Raw genomic sequence first — 24338 nt, 5'->3', positions numbered from 1 at the left:
ATTTGCAGTTATACAGATCAGCTAAACCTCTATACCGGGGTCCAATAAGGAGACTGTAGGTTGAGCCTGCGCTTTATTGAACGTGATGGTATATTGGTGCGGTGAAACTACAATACAAACATATATACACTCAGTCAGTACGGGGTGCATAGGAATACATGCGTATATACATATCATACGTTATAAATCAACATCTGCACTACTAGCTGAGCAGGGGAGAGCTAACTAAACAGGCTAATATGAGACAGAAATTAAATACAGGAAGCTTGATTACATACCAGCGATGCGCTCACAAGGGGAGAAGAGAAATGAGATGCTTCCTGAGGGAAAATGGAGAACTGGAGGGAAAATGGGGGCTGAACCAACCATAATGCTTTGCAGAGGCTACCAGGATGCATTGCAACCTTATCAGAAAGCATTGCGACGGAGAGAAAAAAAGATTCAGAAAGTGAAAGTAAAATAACACAATAACACTGCAGTTATGACTCTGGTCACTAGAGGGAGCCAGAAACAATGAAAACAATAGAATCTCTGGAAAAAACTGAACATTCTGCATATTCACTAGTAATCACTTTAAATATTATCAGACAGACAATCAAAGATTATGAATTAAATGTCGGAGACAGAACAGTAGTTACAATTCTTCTTGTTTAAAATGATCACTTTACCATTGTTTTTAATTGCGGGCTGACACCGACCCGCATTTGACCTAGCAGCTGGGTAATTATTAGTGTTTAATTTTTGGGTAAGCGCTTGTGTCATTTTTTGTTTAATTCTTCTTGTTTGTTGCACATGCTTTGTGGATTTGTATAGAAACATTTTAGTTTGTGATTGGTTTCTCTTCCTCCAATATTTTTATTATTTAGATTTTTTTGTTTTTGTTCTTCCTTTCCACTTCTAATGGCAGAGTTCTCAATATTTGTCAGGTCTATGGCTTTTTCTGGCCTTTTGCTTCCCTTACCACATTGTTCTAGTTTAAAGCTCTCCTGATGAGTGCAGCAAGGCGACTTCTTAATACATGTTTTCCAGTCTTCGTTATGTGCACCTCATCTCTAGCAAGCAGTCCATCGTATAGGTAATTCACTCCGTGATCCAGAAATCCAAATATTTACTGACGGCACCATCAATGTAGCCATTTGTTCACCTGCAGAATCTAATTCCATCTCCTTGTTCCATGGCCATCCACTGGGAGGATGGAAGAGAAGACCACCTGCACTCTCATTTCTTTCAGTTTCTTACCTAAGTTTTCGAAGTCACTGCAGATGGTTTCCAGGTCACTTCTTGTGGTGTCATTTGTCCCCATATGTATTAGCAGGAATGGGTGGTCGTGTGTAGGTCTGAAGAGTCCTGATATCCTGTCAGACACCTCTTTAATTTTTGCACCTGGAAGACAGCACATTTCTCTTGAGGTTATATTCGTTCTGCAGATAGCGGCCTCTGTTCCTCTCAACAGGGAATCCCCCATGACCACCACTCTGTTTTTTCTTCACAACATTTTTCTTTCTCCATCCAGGACTCCGAAGGTGTACAAGGTTGTTCTTTGTGGGTAAAGTCATATCTTGATGCATTTCTTCATCGTTCTCCTGTGTGAGAACCTGATACTGATTCCTGAGCAGTATGGGTACTGACAGCCTCCGGATCTTCCTGCTTCTCTGGGTAACATACTTCCATTCCTCTGTTTCTTCAGGTGCACTTCGAATTTCTTCTCCTTCTTTAACATGAAGATATAATTCTGCTCTGTCTCAGAACTCTTCACCTTCCTTAATGATTTTCAATGTAGCTAACCTCTCTTCTAGATTTTGCAGCTTTTCCTCCAACAGGGACACAAGCTTGCAGTTCTGGCATGTTAAGTTTGGCTTTTCCACTAGTAAGTCTGTGAACATGTAGCAAGAAATGCAGCTCATCAAATGACTCCTGGCCTCTTCCTTGTTCTTAGTGTCCTTGTATGCATGGCTCCCAATCCCTGTCCTTGTATGCATGACTCCCCATCCCTATCTTTGTATGCATGGCTTCCCATCCGTGTCCTTGTATGCATGGCCCTGCATCCCTGTCATTGTCTGCATTGCTCCCCATCCCTGTCCTTGTCTGCATGGCTCCTCATCCCTGTCCTCATATGCATGGCTCCCCATCACTGTCCTTGTATGCATGGCTCCCCACCCCTGTACTTGTATGCATGGCTCCTCATCCTTGTCCTTGTATGGCTCCTCATCCCTATAAAAAAAACATCCTACTTACCTTCCCTGCGTGCCCTCACTGCATCTCATTCCAGGGCCAGAAGCTCTTCCGGCCGAGCGATCACGTGTCCCCACTCATTAAGGTAATGAATATTCACCTCTCTCCACACCAAAGGGAGTGGAGAGAAATGAATATTCATTACCTTAATGAGCGGGCACCCGTGCTATCCCAGCAGCTTCTGGAAGCTGGTGGCTGTGGCTGTAACTGTGCGCACTATAAGAGAAATGAATATTCATTGCCAGTGCAGTGAATATTCATTACTCTTTAGCAGCAGGCACAGGCTTTAGCCACAGCTGCCGGCTGCTGCCTCCTGTGACCCGCTGTTCCACCACTCCCCCACTTTTTTTGTTCAATTACTCGTGTATAAGCCGAGAGGCGCATTTGCACCACAAAAGAAGTGCTGAAAAGCTCGGCATATACACAAGTATATGCGGCAGGCTCGGACTGGCCCACCGGAGGATTCTCCGGTGGGCCCAGGCACTGACACCTGCTGGCATACTGGCCAGCAGCTGCCTAGGGCCCCCACTGCTCCAGGGGCCCTCAGTCAGTGACTATGGGGCCCCTAAGTCAAGGGGGCCCACCGTGTGCCAGCGTAGCAGCAGCTGGAGACAGGATCCTCTCCCGGCTGCTAAAGCGAAATGAATATTCGTGCTTCTCCATGTCCCTACAGGCGTGGAGAGGCGTGAATACCATTTCTCTTTAATAGCGGGCAGTGTTAGCCGCAGGCTGCAGCTAACACAGCCCGCATGTAAAGCCCCATCACCGCACCACACACATACACAAAGCACCGCACCACATACACAAATGCAGGCACACACACAGCACAGATCACCTCCCTGCAGCACATGCCGGCAGCCTCTTCTTGCCCAGCGCTTCCTGTCTGAGACAGTGAGCGCGCTGGATGACGTCATCATCCAGCGCACTGTCTCAGACAGAAAGGTGCCGGGGAGGAAGAGGCTGCCGCCGGGATGTGCTGCGGGGAGGTGAGCTGTGCTGTGTGTCTGTGCCTGCATGTGTGTATGTGGTGCGGTGCTTTGTGTTTGAGTGTGAGTGTGATGTGGTGCTTTGTGTGTGTGTGTGTGTGTGTGTGAGAGGGGTGGTGGGGAAGGACATTGATGGAAGTGATGGGCAATGATGGCGGTGAGGTGATAGGCAATGATGGAAGTGATGGGCAATGATGGTGGGGGAGGCAATGATGGAGGTGATGGGCAATGATGGCAGTGGGGGAGACAATGATGGTGATGGGGAGGCAATGATGGAGGTGATGAAATGGGCAGTAGTGGTGGTAGGGGAGGCAATGATGGAGGTGCTGAAATGGACAATGAAGGTGGGGTGAGGAGGCAATGATTGAGGTGGTGGAATGGGCAGTGGCAGGGGAGAAGGCAATGATGGAGGTGGTGATGAGGACAATGATGGGGGGTGGAGAGGGGCTACATTATACTTTATGAGAGGACTGCTTTATTCTCAGGTGACTACATTATATTCTGGGGGGCTACATCATACTATATGAGGGGGCTACAGTATACTCTATGGGAGGCTGCATTATGTTCTGTGGTGGGGCTGCATTATTTTCTCAGGGGACTACATTATATTCTGGGGGGCTACATATTACTATATGAGGGGGCTATAGTATACTCTATGGGGGGCTGCATTATATTCTGTGGTGGGGCTGCATTATTCTCTCAGGGGACTACATTTTATTCTGGGGTCTACATCATACTATATGAGGGGGGCAACCTTATGCCCTTTGAGGGGGCTACAGTATACTCTATGGGGGGCTGCATTATATTCTCTGGTGGGGCTGCATTATACTATATGAAGGGGGCTGCATTATACCCTATGAGAGTGCTACATTATATTCTATGGTGGGGACTGCGTTATATCTTATGAGGGGTTGCATTATAAGTTGTGTGGTGCTGCATTATTTTATGAGGGGGCTGTGTTATATCCTATGAGAGGGCTACATTATATTCTATGAGGGGGCTACCCCTCTATGATTCTACCCCATCCCCTGCTACATAATTAAGACGTGTACTACCTTATATTATACCCTGATATTAGTGTGTTTTACCACACAATTGGTAGTCTTGTATTTATTTCTATATAGCTACATAGTGGGCCCCAAGAATGATTTTCTCTAGTGGGCCCAAGGTGCTTCAGTCCGACGCTGATATACGGTACTTTGTTTTTGATACTTCCTGGTATTTGGCTTTGTCAAAACTTTATTGATAGTCATGTGTTTCCACCAAAGAATCAAAAATGCATGTGCGTTTTTTTACCGATTCTCTGCTTCTAATGCAACTCTGTGTGAAAAATCTGCATATATAATTCAGGGTACCCGTAAGAGAAATTGACTTGTGAATTTGAAACGCACCGCAGGTCAGTTTACACTAAGTAAAAAATAAGCACAGGGGCAGGAGATTTTTATAAATCCCATTCACTTTGTTAGAACTGTAAGTCGCACATAAAATATGCAAAAACAGGCTAAAAGGCAGATCGTGTTGTGGAGTCTAATAATCAGGGCTTATTTTTTAGTTTTCTTTCTGTTAAGTGCCTGAAAAACACAGCTCAATAGAATAGGAAGAGAAAAGAAGGTGCCACCACATTGTTTAGGATAGCATAGAATTCGGGCTACTTAATGAGTTTTATTAGGTACCAGCTGAGATGGCTTCTTTAAAAATGCTGTCATTTAGGTTGGGGTTACACAGCGACTTTGGCCGCAACACAGATTCCCCGGTCAGAGATCAGTATATGATGCTTCTGCATTGCAGTATAGTGTGAGTGAATGGGGACCCATTGCGACCCATGTTATATTCTGACCATGACAAACAAGTAACAAAAACATCCACCTGGTTCTGTTTTCTTGCAACTTGTCATAGCTTGAGAATTTTATACATTTCTAGTGCTGGTGCAACATTGATGTGACATAACTGTAGAAAAAAACATAGACTGCACATTTGAATAAAGTGTCATGCTGTGCAGTGACTACTGCCACAACGACTCCTCATCAGCATGGTGAGGCACCCAGGTGCCCCACAGCACCCAGGCTGCAAGGAACCCCCCCCCTCCATGGATACAGTTCACACCTCTGCAAAGGAACAGAGCCACAGCAACAATGGCTGCTGACGCGCCCTGGGGGCCGTGGGGTACTCTGTACCGGGCACGTCGACTTGAATGGGGGATGGTGTCACAGTGGCTGTGACCCTGTTCGTGGCCCCAGGCGGTCAAATGAAAAATGTTTTTGTTAGAGTTATTATTATTGGAGTGTAGTAAAAATGAGAATAAAGTTTATATATGAATACGTGACGCCACCTGTGGTACTCTGTTCAGAGGCGACCAGCGCTGCGGTGTGGTTCCCCTGAGACTGTTGGTGTGTCGCAGCTGACGTGAAAACAGCTCTCCACAGGTAGAGCAATAGTCCCAGGGCCGTTGAGAGTTGTTTTTAGGGGTGATGTTGTCAGGCGGAGTGGTGGATGTAAATCATACAGAATACTCGTGAACACAACCAGTAATAAAAGGCATAACCCTGGCATTGTGCTGTATACCAAGGTGCTTCCACAATACCGTTGTGCAGGACATCAAATATAGATCTATCGCAATACAACAATAATAAAGGGGTGGTGGACAACCACTATTAAATGACTACAGATCCAATAATGCAAAATTGTACAGTTTTATTAAATAATTATGCAGGAAAAGACTAACAGTACCAAAAAGTGCAAAAACGGACAAACATGCGTCAATATTGGGAGAAAACGCTAAGATCCCCAAAACCCAGGCATACATCAATCAATATAATAAGAGTAGACTCATGGAGGTAATTGAGCCCCAAAACAGCAACAAAATCACTATTTTATCACCTCAAAGGGTTAAAAATAGCGGCCTTGTGCAAATCATATTAACCATTGTCTACCAGCCAGGACCATGCTTGTTAGCGATTTTTTAATAGCCAGTGACAAGTGTCATGTGTTATATATCGCTAAAAATTGCCCAATCTTTATCTGTACAGTACCTCTGGTGAGTGGCACGGTAGGGTTCACAGGAGTCTGCGCGTCTGTCCCGACGCATGTTTCGGATGCTCGTCCTTCGTCAGGGGGCGTGTCATTGTCTTTTCATGCATAATTATTTAATAAAGCTGTACAATTTTGCATTATTGGATCTGTAGTCGTTTATTACTGGTTTTCCACCACCCCTTTATTATTGGAGTGGTGGATGTAGCAGTGCTGGGTGCTTGGTGCAGAAAGGAGACAAAGGACTCATTTGAATGCAGTTCCAAGGGGCTTTACTCACAGTCTGGTGCACACAGACGCCCACTTTGGTGCTGAGTCCTCCAGGCAAAGGGGTCCAGTATACTCCCAGGTAAATGAGTACACCCCTCCGACACTCCGTCAGTATATTCCTTTCTAGGCCGTCTCCTCAATGCTGCTTTAACGCCTTCCTATCAGCATCTCACAGTCAGTGTCCCAGGCTCGCTGCCGCGGATCCTGTCAGAATTTGTAACTCAGGCGATTTCTTGATCCTACGTGGCAGCCTTTCTGGAGAAGGTAACTGTGGTAGTTCGCTGTGGCCCATACAGTAACCACAGCTGTCAGCTTGCTAGTTAAGTTCGATGTTCACTTCACTAGGCTAGGGGCTGAGACCCTTCTGCGACCTAATTTCTCCCCCCCCGATAGCTGACAGCATGAGACGAGTCCCACGGGGAGCACTCTCCACCCGTGCCTCTAGAAGAACCACTGTTTCCTTCAGGGAGCCTTTCTTTCCAAGCCAATCAGTCCCACAGCTCCTCCTGACAGGAGCTGCCCCCAACACATCCTTCCACTTGCTCTCCCCCTGAGGGAACCCCCCAACTCACTTCAAATCTCCCACTCTTTGTCTATGCTCCACCCACTCGCTGTCAATGATTGGCTGTTCTAAATCACGCCACTTTCTAAGCTCCTCCCCCTCTACCTACCTTCCCCACTAACCCCCCAACACCCTTTCCTAGCCAGTCTGGGATGAGGCCATCCTCCCGAAGGGTACACCCAGATGCCCTGACTAACTAGTGTGTGTTGGGTGCAGTGTTAGGAGTGTGGTAAAGTGCCCCCATCTTACCCAGTCGTGAGATACCTTACCTCTGGATGAGGTGCAGTTCCTCTGTGGCTACTGGACCCGCAGGGGTGCCACACTGCCACACAGCACCAACACCAAGTGAATATATCTAACAAACTCACCATCCACATGGTCTCAGTCAAAAATCTGAATGTAAAATAGGAGGTACCCCTCATGCAGTCTCCTTCTATTTCAAACACCTTAACCAAATGTGTGGTACCAAGTTATTGTACCAAGAAAAAAAAAATATAGGGAAAGAACTATGTAATAGGACATAACTGCAGAAAAAAAGACTTTTTGATCAGAACGTATAACGCTCACTGTTCACTTCATACAAAACACCCGACTTAATGAACCAGGGCCTCAAGGGGGTTATCCAAGACTTTTTTTTTTACTATGGGACTAAGAACTAACAAGGCAGTTAGTTGCTATCCACCTGCTTGTTGTGCCTGGTGCCAATCTCTGCAGCCACAGAGCGGTAATTCATTGAATCACTCCTTCCGGTGATTCAATGACTTCTGCTGATGTCATGTCGACAGAACAGTTGCTTCTCTTCCGCTCTGCTCTCTTGACAGGGCGTGGAGTCGGTAAGCCAAACCTGCGACTCCGACTCAATTTCCCTTACTCAAACTCCGACTCCCACATATATTGCTTACATTTAAGTGAAAAATTTATTGTAGTACAATGTGAACATCAGACATTTAATCATTTTTATGATACAATAATCAAGATATTTAGATAGAACATAATATATATTTATTGGAATACAACTTTAGAACACAAAAAACTAATAAATTGTAAATATGTAATACACTATGTAATATCGATTACATATATATATATATATATATATATATATATATATATATATACTAGCTGAAGAGCCCGGCGCTGCCCGGGCATAGTAACTAACTGTGGTTAGTTATAACAAATTATAATTATCCTCCATCCCATAGTCCCATGCCCATATACCCATCATACATATCCACCATCCCATAGTCCCGTGCCCATAAACCTATCATACATATTCTCCATCCCATAGTCCCATGCCCATATACCCATCATACATATTCGCCATCCCATAGTCCCATGCCCATATACCCATCATACATATTCGCCATCCCATAGTCCCATGCCCATATACCCATCACACATCCTTCATCTCATAGTCCCATGCCCATATACCCATCATACATATCCGCCATCCCATAGTTCCGTGCCCATATACCCGTCATACATATCCTCCATCCCATAGTCCAGGGCCCATATACCCATCACACATCCTCCATCCCATAGTCCTGTGCCCATATACCCGTCATACATTTTCTCCATCCCATAGTCCCATGCCCATATACCCGTCATACATATCCTCCATCCCATAGTCCAGTGCCCATATACCCATCACACATCCTCCATCCCATAGTCCCGTGCCCATATACCCGTCATACATATCCACCATCCCATAGGCCCATGCCCATATACTCGTCATACATATCCTCCATCCCACAGTCCAGTGCCCATATACCCATCACACAACCTCCATCCCATAGCCAACCATTATGATATCATAATGAGCGGCGGGGCTTGATGACATCAGCGTCGCCATGGCAACCATTGTGACATCATAATGAGGGGCGGGGCTTGATACGCACACACTTTTTCCCCATTATGTAGACAGGGGCAAAATTGAAAAATTGATTGGTGAATTGGAACGCGTGTGTGACTGTGCCAAATTTTGTGGCTGTAGCTGCGACGGTGCGGATGCCTATCCCGGACATACACACATACATACACACATACATACACACACACACACACACACACACACACACACACACGCATGCATACATACATACATACATACATACATACATACATACTGTGATAAAACACTCCGGGTTCGCCTTTGCTGGGGTCAAAGGTCACGTGCGTTCAGTATGAAACTCAGGCGCAGAGCTGGGATTCGGGTGTAACTGACCCTGAGTCAGGTTTATTAACGGTGAAAGCAATGCAAAAAGGAAATAAAACATAAAACAAATCCTTGCCTGTCCAGCACTAACTAAACAATGGACAACCTAACTACCAACTGGCGGTCTTCTCCCGTCCAGCCAAACCACAGTTGCAGTGGGCACTGCTTCCACTTACGTGTGTCTCTCACACAGACAGGCTCTCTGTGTTCCCAGGCTGAGACACTCACACAACCACCTGGCATCCTTTTATATCCACCTCCCATTATTCATTAGTCACCAGGTGAGATACTGACCAGACTAGGCCACATAGGAAAGGAATCTGGGCGAGATATACCTGCCCTCATCCACTATTCCCACATGATTCTCACATATCCCCCCCCTCTGCTCAGACCACTCCGGTCGAGCAATGACACCCGCCAAACAGTGCACTCGGGACAGGGCATCTGCATTTCCCATCTGTACCCCTGGGCGGTGTTCCACTGTAAAAGTGTAGGCCTGCAGGGCAAGGAACCACCGGGTCACCCGGCTATTCCGTTCCTTGTTCAAGTGCATCCACTTCAGAGGGGCATGGTCAGTGATCAGCCTGAACTTTCGGCCCACCAGGTAATATTTGAGGGCCTCTAGAGCCCACCTAATGGCGAGGCACTCTTTTTCTACGACTGCATACCTTTGCTCGTGTTTATTCAGCTTCCTGCTGAGATAGAGGACTGGGTGTTCCACTCCGTCCCTCACTTGTGAGAGTACGGCCCCGATACCGGTATCAGAGGCATCTGTTTGTACCACAAACTCGCTGCAGAAGTCCGGAGTCACCAGTACGGGCTGAGAGCAAAGTGCCCGTTTTAGGCTATGGAAGGCTTCTTCAGCCGCTAAACTCCATTTAATCATGACGGAGTCTTTCCCTTTTGTAAGATCTGTCAGGGGGGTAGCAATGGCTGCAAAATTGGGTATGAACCGGCGATAATAGCCGGCGATCCCCAGGAAGGCTTGCACCTGCTTCTTGTTGACAGGTTGTGGCCAGTCCTGAACCGCCTGAATCTTATCAACCTGGGGTTTAACAACACCCCTCCCAATTACATACCCCAAATACCGGGCTTCTTCTAGCCCGATGTGACATTTCTTGGGGTTCGCGGTTAGACCTGCCTCCCACAGGTCGTCAATCACAGCTTGTACTTTCTGGAGATGAGTCTCCCAGTCCAAACTGTAAATGACAATGTCGTCCAAATAGGCCGAAGCGTACTGCCTATGTGGCCTCAGGACTCGATCCATCAGTCTCTGGAAGGTCGCCGGTGCTCCGTGCAGTCCAAACGGCATATACACATACTGAAATAGACCTTCTGGGGTAGCAAATGCCGTCTTCTCTCTGGCAGCCTCCGCCAGAGCGATCTGCCAATACCCCTTTGTTAGGTCTAGAGTCGTAATATACCGGGCTTTTCCTAACCGATCTATTAACTCGTCGACCCGGGACATAGGGTAGGCATCAAATTTTGAGACCGCATTCAGTTTCCTGAAGTCATTGCAAAACCGGATGGTGCCGTCCAGTTTAGGAATTAGCACAATCGGGCTGGACCAAGCACTGTGCGATTCCTCAATGACGCCTAACTCTAACATTGCCTTCACTTCTCGGGAAACTGCTTCACGGCGCGCTTCCGGGATTCTGTAGGGCTTTACGTGAACTGTGACACCAGGTTCCGTTACGATGTCATGTTCCATGAGCGTAGTCTGCCCAGGTTTTTCTGAGAGAAACTTTTGGTTGTGAAGTTGACACTGCCTGACCTCAGTCTTTTGCCACTCCGAGAGAGTCTCTGCCACCCGTACCTCCGGTACGGTATGCGAGCAGACGGGACGGGCCAGCTCCGCTGACAAGGCAGACCGATCTTTCCAGGGTTTTATCAGATTTACATGATAAATCTGTTCAGGTTTCCGTTTACCTGCCTGATATACTTTGTAGTTTACTTCATCAACTCTTTCCTTAATCTCAAAGGGGCCCTGCCACTTTGCCAGGAACTTACTGTCCACCGTGGGGACCAGGATCAACACACTATCTCCGGGTGCAAACGTACGGATCTTGGCGCCCCTATCATAGATTCTTTTTTGGGCTCCTTGAGCCTGTATCATGTGTTCTTTGACGATAGGCATAACAGCCGCAATACGGTCCTGCATTTGTGTGACGTGATCTATCACTGTTTTAAACGGAGTGACCTGACCCTCCCAGGTTTCTTTTGCAACGTCTAACAGTCCGCAAGGACGTCGGGCGTACAATAACTCGAAAGGCGAGAATCCCGTGGAAGACTGGGGTACTTCCCTGATGGCAAAAAGCAAATATGGAAGTAAATAGTCCCAGTTCTTCCCATCCTTGTCTATCACCTTTCTCAGCATCTGCTTCAGAGTTTTATTGAACCGTTCGACCAACCCGTCTGTTTGAGGGTGATACACGGATGTGCGTAACGGTTCGATTTGTAACAATCGGCAGAGCTCCTTCATTACCCTGGACATAAAGGGGGTCCCCTGGTCGGTGAGTATCTGTTTTGGTATATCGACCCGACTAAACACATGCACCAGTTCCTTGGCAATCGTCTTGGTGGCCGTGTTACGCAAAGGGATGGCCTCCGGGTAACGAGTGGCATAATCCAAGATGACCAGGATATGTTGGTGTCCACGTGCAGACCGTGGAAGGGGCCCAACTAAATCCATCCCAATCCTCTCAAACGGGACTTCAATAATAGGTAGGGGTACCAAAGGGCTACAGAACCGGGGCTTAGGTGCAGAGGCTTGGCAGTCAGGACAAGACTCACAATATACACTAATATCGTGATGCATGCCTGGCCAAACAAAACAGTGTAATATCCTTTCGGTGGTTTTCTGGACTCCCAGGTGACCTCCCATCACATGTCCGTGGGCCAGGTCCAGCACCTGCCGCCGGTAGGGTTTTGGCACGACTAATAGTTGCACCATATCTTCCCCCTTTTTCTCTATCTGATAGAGTAAATCATTCTCCAGAACCATGTAAGGATATGCCAGCCTAGAGCCAGGTTCTACGGGTACCCCATTTATCACTTTTACATTCGTCCTAGCCTGAGAAAGGGTAGGATCCTTTATTTGCTCGCTTTGGAAGTCATCTTTCTGAACAAACGGGGAGGTGGACGGCTGTCGGCCTCCTCCTCTTCCCCGGTCTCTTCCGTATCACCCGCCATGACTGAAAACGGGAACTGCAGGTCATTTCCCGCAGACTCTTCCGCCGAGTCTTCCGGGGAGACCTCTCCCAGGGATTCGGGATCCACATGCGCCCTGGGAGAAGAACCATGTACACTATTACCCGAGGGCATCAACTGATTCTCCCACAATTGCCAGAAGTGGGGAAAATCCCGGCCCAGGATAACATCATGCAATAACGCCGGGACGAGTCCCACTTTATGTTGCACAGACCCATAGGAAGTAGTAATGCATATGACCGTGGTGAGGTACGAACAGGTGTCTCCATGCACACACGTTACAGAAAATTTGTCTGATGGTCCAGTCGGGGCTGACACCAGACTGGCCTTCACCAGAGTCACCACACTTCCCGAGTCTAACAATGCCACCACATTTTTGCCATCAACAGTTAAATCACACAAGTGTTTTCCACATCCTTTTGACCGGCATTCACACTCACTACCCGTGCAACCATAGACATGTGGTTTTTAGAGTCTGTGACGTCGCACTGCATGGGTTCAGTAGTGACCGGACAGTTCGCAGCAATATGTCCCATCTCTTGGCAGCGGAAACACCTAACGGGCCCCTTGCTTAGACCATAGTTCGTTACTCTCGGCCTCGCAGTGCGGGCAGTCCCGTTTTCCTCCCCCACTGTCTTAGGGATTTTTCCATCTCCCCTACTCCCTGGAACAGTCTTACCGGTTCCACGTGGAGATGATGAAGAACGAGGTGGGGTAGCGTCATCTCGGAGTCCTTCCGCCACGGAGTAACGTTCAACCAGATCCACCAGTTGATCTGCCGTCGTAGGATTTCCATGGCTTACCCACTTCCTCAGGGCTGGCGGTAGAGCTCTCAAGTACTTGTCCATGACGACTCTCTGGATTATCTCTGGCGCTGTCAACATCTCGGGTTGTAGCCACTTCTTCGTCACGTGGATCAGGTCGAACATCTGTGACCGCGGTGGTTTATCCGGCTGATAAGTCCATTGATGCACTCTCTGTGCACGGACAGCGGTCGTCACTCCCAGCCGGGCCAAGATCTCGGTTTTCAGTTTGTCAAAGTCCTGCGCGGCTTCAGGCTCTAAGTCATAATAAGCCTTTTGGGCCTCACCGGAAAGAAACGGGGCAATCAGGCCGGCCCATCGTGCCTTCGGCCATTTTTCTCGCACCGCCGTCCGTTCAAACGTGGTCAGGTATGCCTCGACGTCATCTTCGGTCGTCATCTTCTGCCAGTACCGACTCACGTGAATCACTCTCGACTCGGCTTCCAGGTTAACCTCATGTAGGCTTGCCAGGCGCTGCGCCACCTTCTGGAGAAGCGAACGATCGGTAGCTGTCATGTCCACCAACTCCTTCAGCTGGGCCATCATCACCCGATTAGCTTCTTGCTGGACGGTGGTGGACTGTACCAGCGCTTTCACCACGTCCTCCATGCTCATGCTTGCAACGTGATGCCCGCATTCTCCACCACAATGTGATAAAACACTCCGGGTTCGCCTTTGCTGGGGTCAAAGGTCACGTGCGTTCAGTATGAAACTCAGGCGCAGAGCTGGGATTCGGGTGTAGCTGACCCTGAGTCAGGTTTATTAACGGTGAAAGCAATGCAAAAAGGAAATAAAACATAAAACAAATCCTTGCCTGTCCAGCACTAACTAAACAATGGACAACCTAACTACCAACTGGCGGTCTTCTCCCGTCCAGCCAAACCACAGTTGCAGTGGGCACTGCTTCCACTCACGTGTGTCTCTCACACAGACAGGCTCTCTGTGTTCCCAGGCTGAGACACTCACACAACCACCTGGCATCCTTTTATATCCACCTCCCATTATTCATTAGTCACCAGGTGAGATACTGACCAGACTAGGCCACATAGGAAAGGAATCTGGGCGAGATATACCTGCCCTCATCCACTATTCCCACATGATTCTCACAATACATACATACACACTTTGAGATTTATATATATTGTGTGTGTGTGTGTGTATATATATATATATATATATATATATATATATATATATATATATATATATACAGTGTGTATATATATATATATATACTAGCTGAAGAGCCCGGCGTTGCCTGGGCATAGTAACCAACTGTGGTTAGTTATAGCAAATTATAATGATTATATTGCACATAAAAAACGTGCATCTAATCCTATCCTGTGTGATACTGTCTGCTGAGCCGTGTATCTAATCCTATTCTGTGTGATACTGTCTGCTAAGCCGTGTATCTAATACTATTCTGTGTGATACTGCCTGCTGAGCCATGGGTCTAATCCTCTCCTGAGTGATACTGACTGCTGAGCTGTGTACCTAATCCTATCCTGTGTGATACTGACTGCTGAGCCGTGTATCTAATCCTATCCTGTGTGATACTGCCTGCTGAGCCATGGGTCTAATCCTCTCCTGAGTGATACTGACTGCTGAGCTGTGTATCTAATCCTATCCTGTGTGATAATGACTGCTGAGTCATGCATCTAATCCTATCCTGTGTGATACTGGGCTCCCCCTGCAGTCTGTGTCAGAGGGTGATCGGTGTTGGCACGGTAATAAATTGTGTTATTTCCAGCTTTTCAGAAGGACGATAACACCATAGAAATGATAAGAATAATAGGCCTCAGTTACCACAACTGTCTACAAAGAAAATTGTTGCTGATAGCAACCAATCACAGCTCATTTTTCATCTTTTAAACAGCTCTGGGACAGCGTGGCGAGTTTTGAGTGGCGACTTTTGTGTTTCGACTTTTATGTGGCGAGGTTGGTGTATGTGTGGTGAAATGTGTGCTGAGGGTGGTATATGTGTTGAAGCAGGTGGTAGTGTGTGGCGCATTTTGTGTATGTATTCATATCCCCGTGTGTGGTGAGTATCCTATGTTAGGGCCCCACCTTAGTAACTGTACGGTATATACTCTTTGGCGCCATCGCTCTCATTCTTTAAGTCCCCCTTGTTCACATGTGGCAGCTGTCAATTTGCCTCCAACACTTTTCCTTTCACTTTTTCCCCAGTATGTAGATAGGGGCAAAATTGTTTGGTGAATTGGGACACGCAGGGTTAAAATTTCACCTCACAACATAGCCTATGACGCTCTTAGGGTACAGATGTGTGACTGTGCAAAATTTTGTGGCTGTAGCTGCGACGGTGCGGATGCCAATCCCGGACATACATACATACTGTACATACACACCCACTTTGAGCTTTATATATTAGATATATATATAACACTATGTAATAAACTATGTAAGTGGCAAAAAACAGTTTTCAACAAAAACATACTAAATAACATTTGTGCAGTCTGTGAATTTGTTCTAAGAAATAGAATTGCCTCCATCAGATCCTCCTTCATAGATGACCTCAAATCTGACCTAATAATTTTAAGGCTAGAGAACCACCTCTCTACACTAACTTGGGTTGGAGGCAAAGCCGTAACCACATGGGCAACATCTCTAACAATTTACGGGTATAAATTAATTGCCTCATGGACAGTCAGTTTTGATGAACGGTTGAATTTTTCTATTTCTTTGAGAGCAAATGAAACATTTTGCTGAAATATGGTCAATCTTCTTGCTATAGGAGACGGAGTGAAATCTTTTTCCTTGCAGCAATGCTTTGCCTGCTCCATGTCATCCAAATACTTGTCAAACGCCTCATCTGATAAAGATGAAGATATGGCAGCAGTAGCACTGTCAGGACCCAAGTCCTCTTGCGCCTGGCAGTCCTCCTGTAGGCCACTCATCCTAACTGCTACCTCAGGCAGAGCTTCTTTTCCTTTAGTAAGCTGTTGATCATCAAGCAGTATACGATGACTTGGGTCCACATAAACAGCTGCCAGAAACATTTTATTTTCCAATAGCTGTGTCTCCTCAACTTCATTGAAGCAGAAATGCCATCTGCGATTAAACCTCCTCTTTGGGACAGGCAAAATAGCAAGTTCTTCCACTCCCTTATGAAAATGCCAGGAGTTAAATCCTCAGCTTGTAATTTTTTAGTCATGGTAAATGGGTGATTAAGCAATTCCTTCAATTGAGCCACCTGTCTCCATTGACCTTCATTTAGGGTTACCTGAGGGTTCGTCAATCTATAAGAAATGGTTTTAGTTCAAGCAATCGCTCAATCATTAACCTCTTCGCGACCGCCCACAGTAGATAAACGTTGGCGCTTGCTGGGCTTTGTGCAGCGCCGACGTTTATCTACTGTCGGCGGTTTTGTGCCCCCCGGGACCCCCTCATACCTTATAACACGGGGATCCCGGTGCACAATGCATGCTGGGACCCCCGACGTCATCGAGACCTGATTGGTTCAGGTCCTGATGACGTCGCGTCACAGCAGCCAATGAGAGAGCTCGCTGGGAAAGCTGCTTGTTTCCCGGCGATCTCCCTCATTATAATGCGACTTCTCCTCTGAGCTCATGCTGACAGATGAGCAGAGGTGAAGCAGCGTTACAGTGTGACTAGATCGCTGCCTGGCACAGCTGATCGCTGCCTGGCACAGCTGTGCCAGGCAGCGATCTTGTCACACAGTAACGCTGCTTCACCTCTGCTCATCTGTCAGTGTGAGATCAGAGGAGAAGTGGCGATACTATGTGCCGGGCAGCGATCTTGTCACATAGTAATGCTGCTTCTCCTCTGATCATCTGCCAGTGTGAGATCAGAGGAGAAGTGGCGTTACTATGAGTCAACAATACAAAAAATAAAAAACACAAAAATAAAAAAAAAGTAAAGAAAAAAAAGCAGGTAGGCAGGCTAGGGCTAGGGCTAGGGTTAGGGCTAGGGTTAGGGTTAGGGCTAGGGTTAGGGTTAGGGCTAGAGTTAGGGGTGTGTTGGGGTTAGGGTTGGAATTCGAATTGGGGGTTTCCACTGTTTAGGTACATCAGGGGCTCTGTAAACGCAACATGACGCCTGCAGACCATTCCATCAAAGTCTGCATTCCAGAACGTCACTACTTCCCTTCCGAGCCCCACCGTGTGCCCAAACAGTGGTCCCCCCCCACATGTGGGGTACCAGCGTACTCAGGACAAATTGGACAACAACTCTTAGGGTCCAATTTCTCCTGTTGTGAAAATAAAAACTGGGAGCTAAAAGATCATTTTTGTGGAAAAAAAATGATTTTTTTATTTTCACGTCTCTACATTATAAACTTTAGTGAAACACTTGGGGGTTCAAAGTGCTCACCACACATCTAGATAAGTTCCTTGGGGGGGTCTAGTTTCCAAAAAGGGGTCACTTGTGGAGGATTTCCACTGTTTAGGCACATCAGGGGCTCTGCAAACGCGACATGACACCCGCAGACCATTCCATCAAAGTCTGCATTCCAAAACGTCACTACTTCCCTTCCGATCCCCACCGTGTGCCCAAACAGTAGTTTTCTTCCACATATGGGGTACCAGTGTACTCAGGACAAATTGGACAACAACTTTTGGGGTCCAATTTCTCCTGTTACCCTTGTGAAAATAAAAAATTGGGGGCTAAAAGATCATGTTTGTGGAACAAAAATGATTTTTTATTTTCATGGCTCTACGTTATAAACTTCTGTGAAGCACTTGGGGGATCAAAGTGCTCACGACACATCTAGATAAGTTCTTTAAGGAGTCTAGTTTCCAAAATGGGGTCACTTGTGGGGGTTTCCACTGTTTAGGCACATTAGGGGCTCTCCAAATGCGACATGGCGTCCTATCTCAATTCCTGCCAATTCTGCATTGAAAAAGTCAAACGGCACTCCTTCCTTTCTGAGCTCTGCCGTGTGCTCAAACAGTGGTTTAGCCCCACATACGGGGTATCGGCGTATTTGGGAGAAATTGCACAAAAAATTTTGTGGTTCATTTTCTGTTTTTACACTTGTGAAAATAAAAAAAATGGTTCTGAAGTAAAATGTTTGTGAAAAAAAGTTAAATGTTTATTTTTTCCTTCCACATTCCATTCATTCATGTGAAGCACCTGAAGGGTTAATAAACTTCTTGAATGTGGTTTTGAGTACATTGAGAGGTGCAGTTTTTAGAATGGTGTCACTTTTGGGTATTTTCTGTCATATTGACCCCCCAAACTCACTTCAAATGTGAGGTGGTCCCTAAAAAAAATGGTGTTGTAAATCTTGTTGTAAAAATGAGAAATCGCTGGTCAACTTTTAACCCTTATAACTTCCTAAAAAAAAAAAATTATGTTTCCAAAATTGTGCAGATGTAAAGTAGACATGTGGGAAATGATATTTATTAACTATTTTGTGCGATATCACACTCTGATTTAAGGGCATAAAAATTAAAAGTTTGAAAATTGCAAAATTTTCAAAATTTTTGCCAAATTTCGATTTTTTTAACATATAAGCGCAGTTCATATCTAAGAAATTTTACCACTATCCTGAAGTACAATATGTCATGAGAAAACAATGTCAGAATCAGCAGGATCCGTTGAAGCGTTCTAGAGTTATGGCCTCATAAAGTGACACTGGTCAGAATTGAAAAAATTGGCCTGGTCACGAAGGCAAAAACAGGCTCAGGCGCGAAAGGGTTAAATAGGTGCTGCCCCACCGAGTGGCTTGATCGACAATTGCCCCTTTCCCAGCACGTCTCTTCAAGATGGAATCAATTTTAGGGGTTCTGGCGGCAATAACCAATTTCCTCACTTTTCAATCAGATTTCCAGCATGTCCCTCTTGCAGACTATCTCTTATTGCCAGCTGCAGCGTGTGCACAACACTGTGCATGTGATGAATATGAAAGTGTTTTGAAACAGCGTCAACAAGATCATCTATTTCTAAAGTATATTTTGATGTTCTTCTGTTGTAATATCTGTTTGTTCCTCAGTTACATGAATAGAACTGTGGCCTTCCATCTCAAACATACTAAATCCTACATTATCTTCTAGCTGTTGTTCATTACTATCATTCATCAGTTTAATTGCACTTGTCATGTTTGAAGCATTGTCCATTACAATAGCAAGAACCTGTTCTTGTGTGAATGTAGCCTTAGATCAGGAATAGAACAGCCATTTATAGGACATTTCATAACTTTCCCAAATTCCTATGAAAAAATATTCAGCACATTCTGCATTGAACTACTGTACCCAATTTATTATATATTTTAGGAGTCGGAGTCGGTCCATTTTATACCAACTCCGACTCCACCAAAATGAGCACCGACTCCACGACTCCGACTCCACAGCCCTGGGCCGCATCACTGCCGGGGTCATGCTGATTGACTGCTGGCAGCACCTACCTAACTGAGGAAAGCCGGCTGTAAGTCAGTATGACATCCGCAGTCATGCCCGTCGAAAGAGCAGACTAGAAGAAGAGAAGAGTTGTTCTTTTGACATGGAGCAGCTGAATCGCTGGCAGCAGGAACAGTTAGTGACTGCTCTGAGCAGGTGCCAGGTAAAGCAGGCAGGTAGTTGCCTCTGTTAGTTTTTTATGCCCATAGTAAAAAAAAAATAGTCCTGGATAATTTCTTAAATGTTTAGCGATGGACCCATAGAAATGAGTGATTGTCACTCCTGTCTACTCTGACCCGTTCTTTTCATTCTGTCTGAGATTGTCTTGAATACTTTATTCTTCACTTTATTTCATATTTCTGTTACTATCGGCAGGTAAGTAAGAAGATACCGTATGTTTGAGCTTCACTTCATTGGATCACAAGGTTCACTCAGTTCCAGAGGAGACACTACTCGACTGATGCTAAAAAAACCCCATAAAAACTGTTTTTATGTTGTCTAATTTGGAATTATTAGTATTGTTTGTTTTTTTTGCTGGAATAAAACAAGTGTAAAATAAACAACATGTTCCAATCCTAATGGAAGCAACCTCTATTAATCAACTCACAGATGCATTTTCAGCTACTTAGCAGAAGTCTTCATTTTTCTGAGGTCTTATGAATAGTGCACAGTATTTATTTTCAGAGGTCAACGCAAACAAAACTGTGCAGGTTGCAAAATGTGGTGACAACAATATGCTCCTAAACCACTCTCCTGAACAAACTGAAGACAAAGCCGTATGCTAGGAAATCGCCATACTGCCTTAAAATTACTTTAAAGTTTCCATTCCTGGAAAAAAAAGTATTCAAAATCTACATAGGAAATAAGATGATATAGATTTATTTGTGAGTTTGTGAGCCTCAGTCACAAAATCACGAGTTCTTTAAGTTTAATAAATAGAGACGTTAAGGGGAACATGACATAACATCCATTCTGCCCGAATCATAGGCATCATAAACCAAACAGTGCTTTCGTTATTGCATGTTTTACTCTGAAAGTGTGTCATGTCGGACGCTATTCACACGACAGCGTCCGGCAGGCAGCGGTAGTTCCATCTCCGTCCACTATAGCCTCAGTGGCGCCGGCTTGATTTTACTCAGGTTATCGGGGGTTAATCTAGCTGGAAATCAGGTGGGATGTTTGGTCACGCCCACGGTCTTTAAATAGTCATGCTGGCCTGTGGGCGTCACCGATTATAGCTTGTGTTTTATGCCAAGTGGTTCCGGTCTGGAGAGGAGGTGTTGGAGAGAGAAATTCGTAGCTGGTGGCGTATGATCCGTTGTTACCTTTTCGCCTTCCTATATTTGTGCTTTGTTTTGCCCTGTTCACATTACAGTATTGTCCTGTGTGTTTGCGGCGCAGTGTGGTTTAAGTTCTCCCTGTCTGTCATTACTGTGTGGGCTTTGGTGGTTTGACGACTCACTGGGTGGAGGGTGGAGGGTTCAGCTTAGGACTGAGCAGGAGATAAGGAAAGGTTGGAGGCTCAGGCATTTGCACCATCAGCAAAAACCCTGGGTTGAGGGTCAGACAGGGTTTTCCCTAGTTGGAGGGACTCCGCAGGGGCCCCGGGTATTTCAGCCTCCTTTGACCTAAGCCCTGCATAACAAAGAGAAGACATAATTTGAAAGGCTGTCCATGGACTATGCAACTCGAATGACTAGTCTGAGATCAGTTCCTGATGACTTTTTCCCACCCCAATCCCATTGACTGATAGGTCTCGCCTTATGTGTGTGTAATGTGTCTGAGAGTGGTAGTTGCAACTAAGCTGCTGTCTGGTTGTCCTCTGGCACTTTAGAGACAAAAGATGTCCTGTCCCAGTCCCAGTGTGCTGAAGGATGTGAGGTGCATCACACTCACTTATAGACCACAGACCACCGCTGCCACCAGGCTTCCGTCCGAAGGAGCAGCCACACACAATGCATGGGACACCAGGTTCTTTGCAACAGTCAAACTTTTGCTAAACAGACCATGTTCATCAGGTGGATATAAGTGGGATAGGGAACAGCAATTCATACTTCCTTCCTTCTTAGTACAACTTCGCTTCTGTCTTGCCACCCATTCGTTCTGGACTACCCCCAAGCTTGCTGACTCCACCAGCCTCAGGGGTTCCTTGTCCACTCCAGCAGCGCACTCGGAACCAACCACTTGACCCCCCACATGTAGTTCCATGTCCACTGACCATGTAATATCGGAAGACCAGGCTGACTCAGTGGTACCTGGCCCGAGCCCTAGGCCCTACACGCTGTTGAAATGTCCATCATGGATCTCCATTTGGCCTTCTACTGCCTCTAATGTTTGGCCCATGCTGTCCCTAGCAACCCACCCCACCAGAACTTGAACTCTTCTCCACACTTCACTTCTCTCTCCAGGAAGTGCCCCCTTCTTATCAGAACTAGTACCCACTGGGCTAATCCTTATCTTAACCATTTCCTATCTTACATGCTAACCTATTATCGTTATTCTATATTCTATACTGCTTTAAGCTTATTCTTATGCTATATTCAAATAATGCATTAACACTTTATAATGTTCAGCCCCATTATACATTACAGTAGACACATTACTTTTACCTATAAAACTGCACAACAGTATTCACATAGTGCGTCTATTGCCTTCATGGGCAGGAACAGGGTAAGACAGTCCACATCCCTACATGTGTACAGAGAGAGACCCGTCAGTCTAGGAGAGCAAAGCAGGTAGAAGACACCGAGTACCAGCCTCCAGTTCTCAGTCACATTTTCAAAGTCTTTCTCTGGAAAGCCACAGCATTTCCTATTCTGATTTTGTCATGAAAAGTGTTATGAGGATCTTGTATGAATTTAGTGTTCACACTTATTCACACCTAATTGCCATTGAAAAGATAAATGCCAGATATTATGATTTTAAAAATATATATATTTTTTTAGGAATTCATGAGTTCACACAAAACCACTTAAAACTCACACAAAGAAAGGGAAAAGACAAAAGGGCACTTAATGCGGAATGGTATAACAGTAACACCAATACCTATGCCTATACAAGACGTAGTCAAACTTATACTTAGGAATAAAATGCTAGAGATGGGAGAATCAATTCAGAGGGCTCCTTGAGTCCATCGGCCAGGTCAGTAATCTATGACTGCTAGACGTGAGGCTTGTGATTTTGTTTTTACCACCTGGCATTCCTGCCTTCTCTTTGATTAGCTAAGGAGGGGTGATGTCATAATTGTGGCATACTGTACACGATGTCGCACAACCTGGCTAATTAAAAGAGGTGCCAGGAGGTTAAAGAATTCCAGGCCCACGATCCAGCGGGTACAAATTACTGACCTCACCGATGGACCCTCAGAGTCCTGTGTATTATACCTCCCTTGTCCCCTTAGTACCTATATAATTTAAAATGTCCAAAAATATATAACATTGAATGATAGATAAGATAAGAAACAATAGGTACAAAGTAAAGTAACAGCTGAAATAGCCAACGCAAAGCAAGACCTGGCGCCAGACACAGATGATGTACAAACAATGAGATAGGTTATTGGGTGACAAAACCCTAAATAACATACTTCCTATGACCATGCTCCTACTGCTGTGGTGCTGAGAAAGTAGCCCTAAGATGGGAAAGACACACTGGCTTGCACCAAGTGACTCACCACTGCCAACAAAAATTTTGATGATTTATATGGTGATTTGAATTCATACAAGGTTTCAAACAATGCACTTGATAAAAATCAAACCTTGTCTTAGAGTACCTCAGTAATGCAAATGTGCTTTTGACCTGTGGTTACAATCATGTATAGCATAGAAGTAGTTGTTAATGTCAGTTTTTAGTGGTGTGTGGCCAAACTTGGTTAGGAACAACAAATAATTCTGCCTGAGATTCATCAAGAAGTGCGATGATCAATGGGTCCTGCTCTACCCGTCTATTGAGGCTTGCTGACACATATACAGTAGAGAGACTTAATACTAAAGACAGAACAATCCTTATTGTGTACAAATTGTCATAGTGGGATGGCTTTTACTATTTTTTTTTTAAATTAAAACTATGTCAACTAATTATTTTATGTTATTTACATATACAACCCCTAGCAAAAAATTATGGAATCACCAGCCTTGAGGATGTTAATTCAGTTGTTTAATTTTGTAGAAAAAAAGCAGATCACAGACATGGCACAAAACTAAAGTCAATTCAAATGGCAACTTTCTGGCTTTAAGAAACACTGAAAGAAATCAAGAACAAAAAATGTGGTAGTCAGTAATGGTTTCATTTTATTAAACCATGCATAGGGGAAAAATTATGGAATCATTCAATTCTGAGGGAAAAAATTATGGAATCACCCTGTAAATTTTCATTCCCAAAACTAACACCTGCATCAAGTTAGATCTGCTTGTTAAGGCCCCGTCTCACATAGCGAGATCGCTGATGCGTTACCGATTTTGTGACGCAACCACGATCTCGCTACATGTGACACATAGCGGTGACCGGCTCCCCTGCTGGATCTCACTGATTGTGCTCGAATGTCCTGGGCCATTTTTTCATCGTCGGTGTCCCACTGGCCAGCATGCATCGCTGTGTTTGATGCCGACGAGCGACCTCGTTGGCGACGCAGAACTCAGGGACGCCGGCTGAAATCGTTCA

At 45.5% G+C, this 24338-nt stretch overlaps 1 long non-coding RNA gene across 1 annotated transcript in view; it reads left to right on the top strand.

Moving 5' to 3' along the window:
• Positions 1-20261, top strand: part of LOC141084666 (uncharacterized) — a 68842-nt gene extending 48581 nt beyond the window's left edge. Inside the window, exon 2 of the long non-coding RNA XR_012231077.1 lies at positions 20058-20261. This is a non-coding gene — a long non-coding RNA (uncharacterized lncRNA). The remainder of the gene's footprint in view (positions 1-20057) is intronic.
• Positions 20262-24338: the final 4077 nt, after the last annotated feature.

The sequence above is a fragment of the Dendrobates tinctorius genome, unplaced genomic scaffold, assembly GCF_039654945.1.
Source record: "Dendrobates tinctorius isolate UK_male_01 unplaced genomic scaffold, ASM3965494v1 ptg000026l, whole genome shotgun sequence".
Taxonomy (NCBI): domain Eukaryota; kingdom Metazoa; phylum Chordata; class Amphibia; order Anura; family Dendrobatidae; genus Dendrobates; species Dendrobates tinctorius.
Note: the sequence above shows the minus strand (reverse complement) of the source record. Positions and strands in the feature narration are given on the sequence as shown.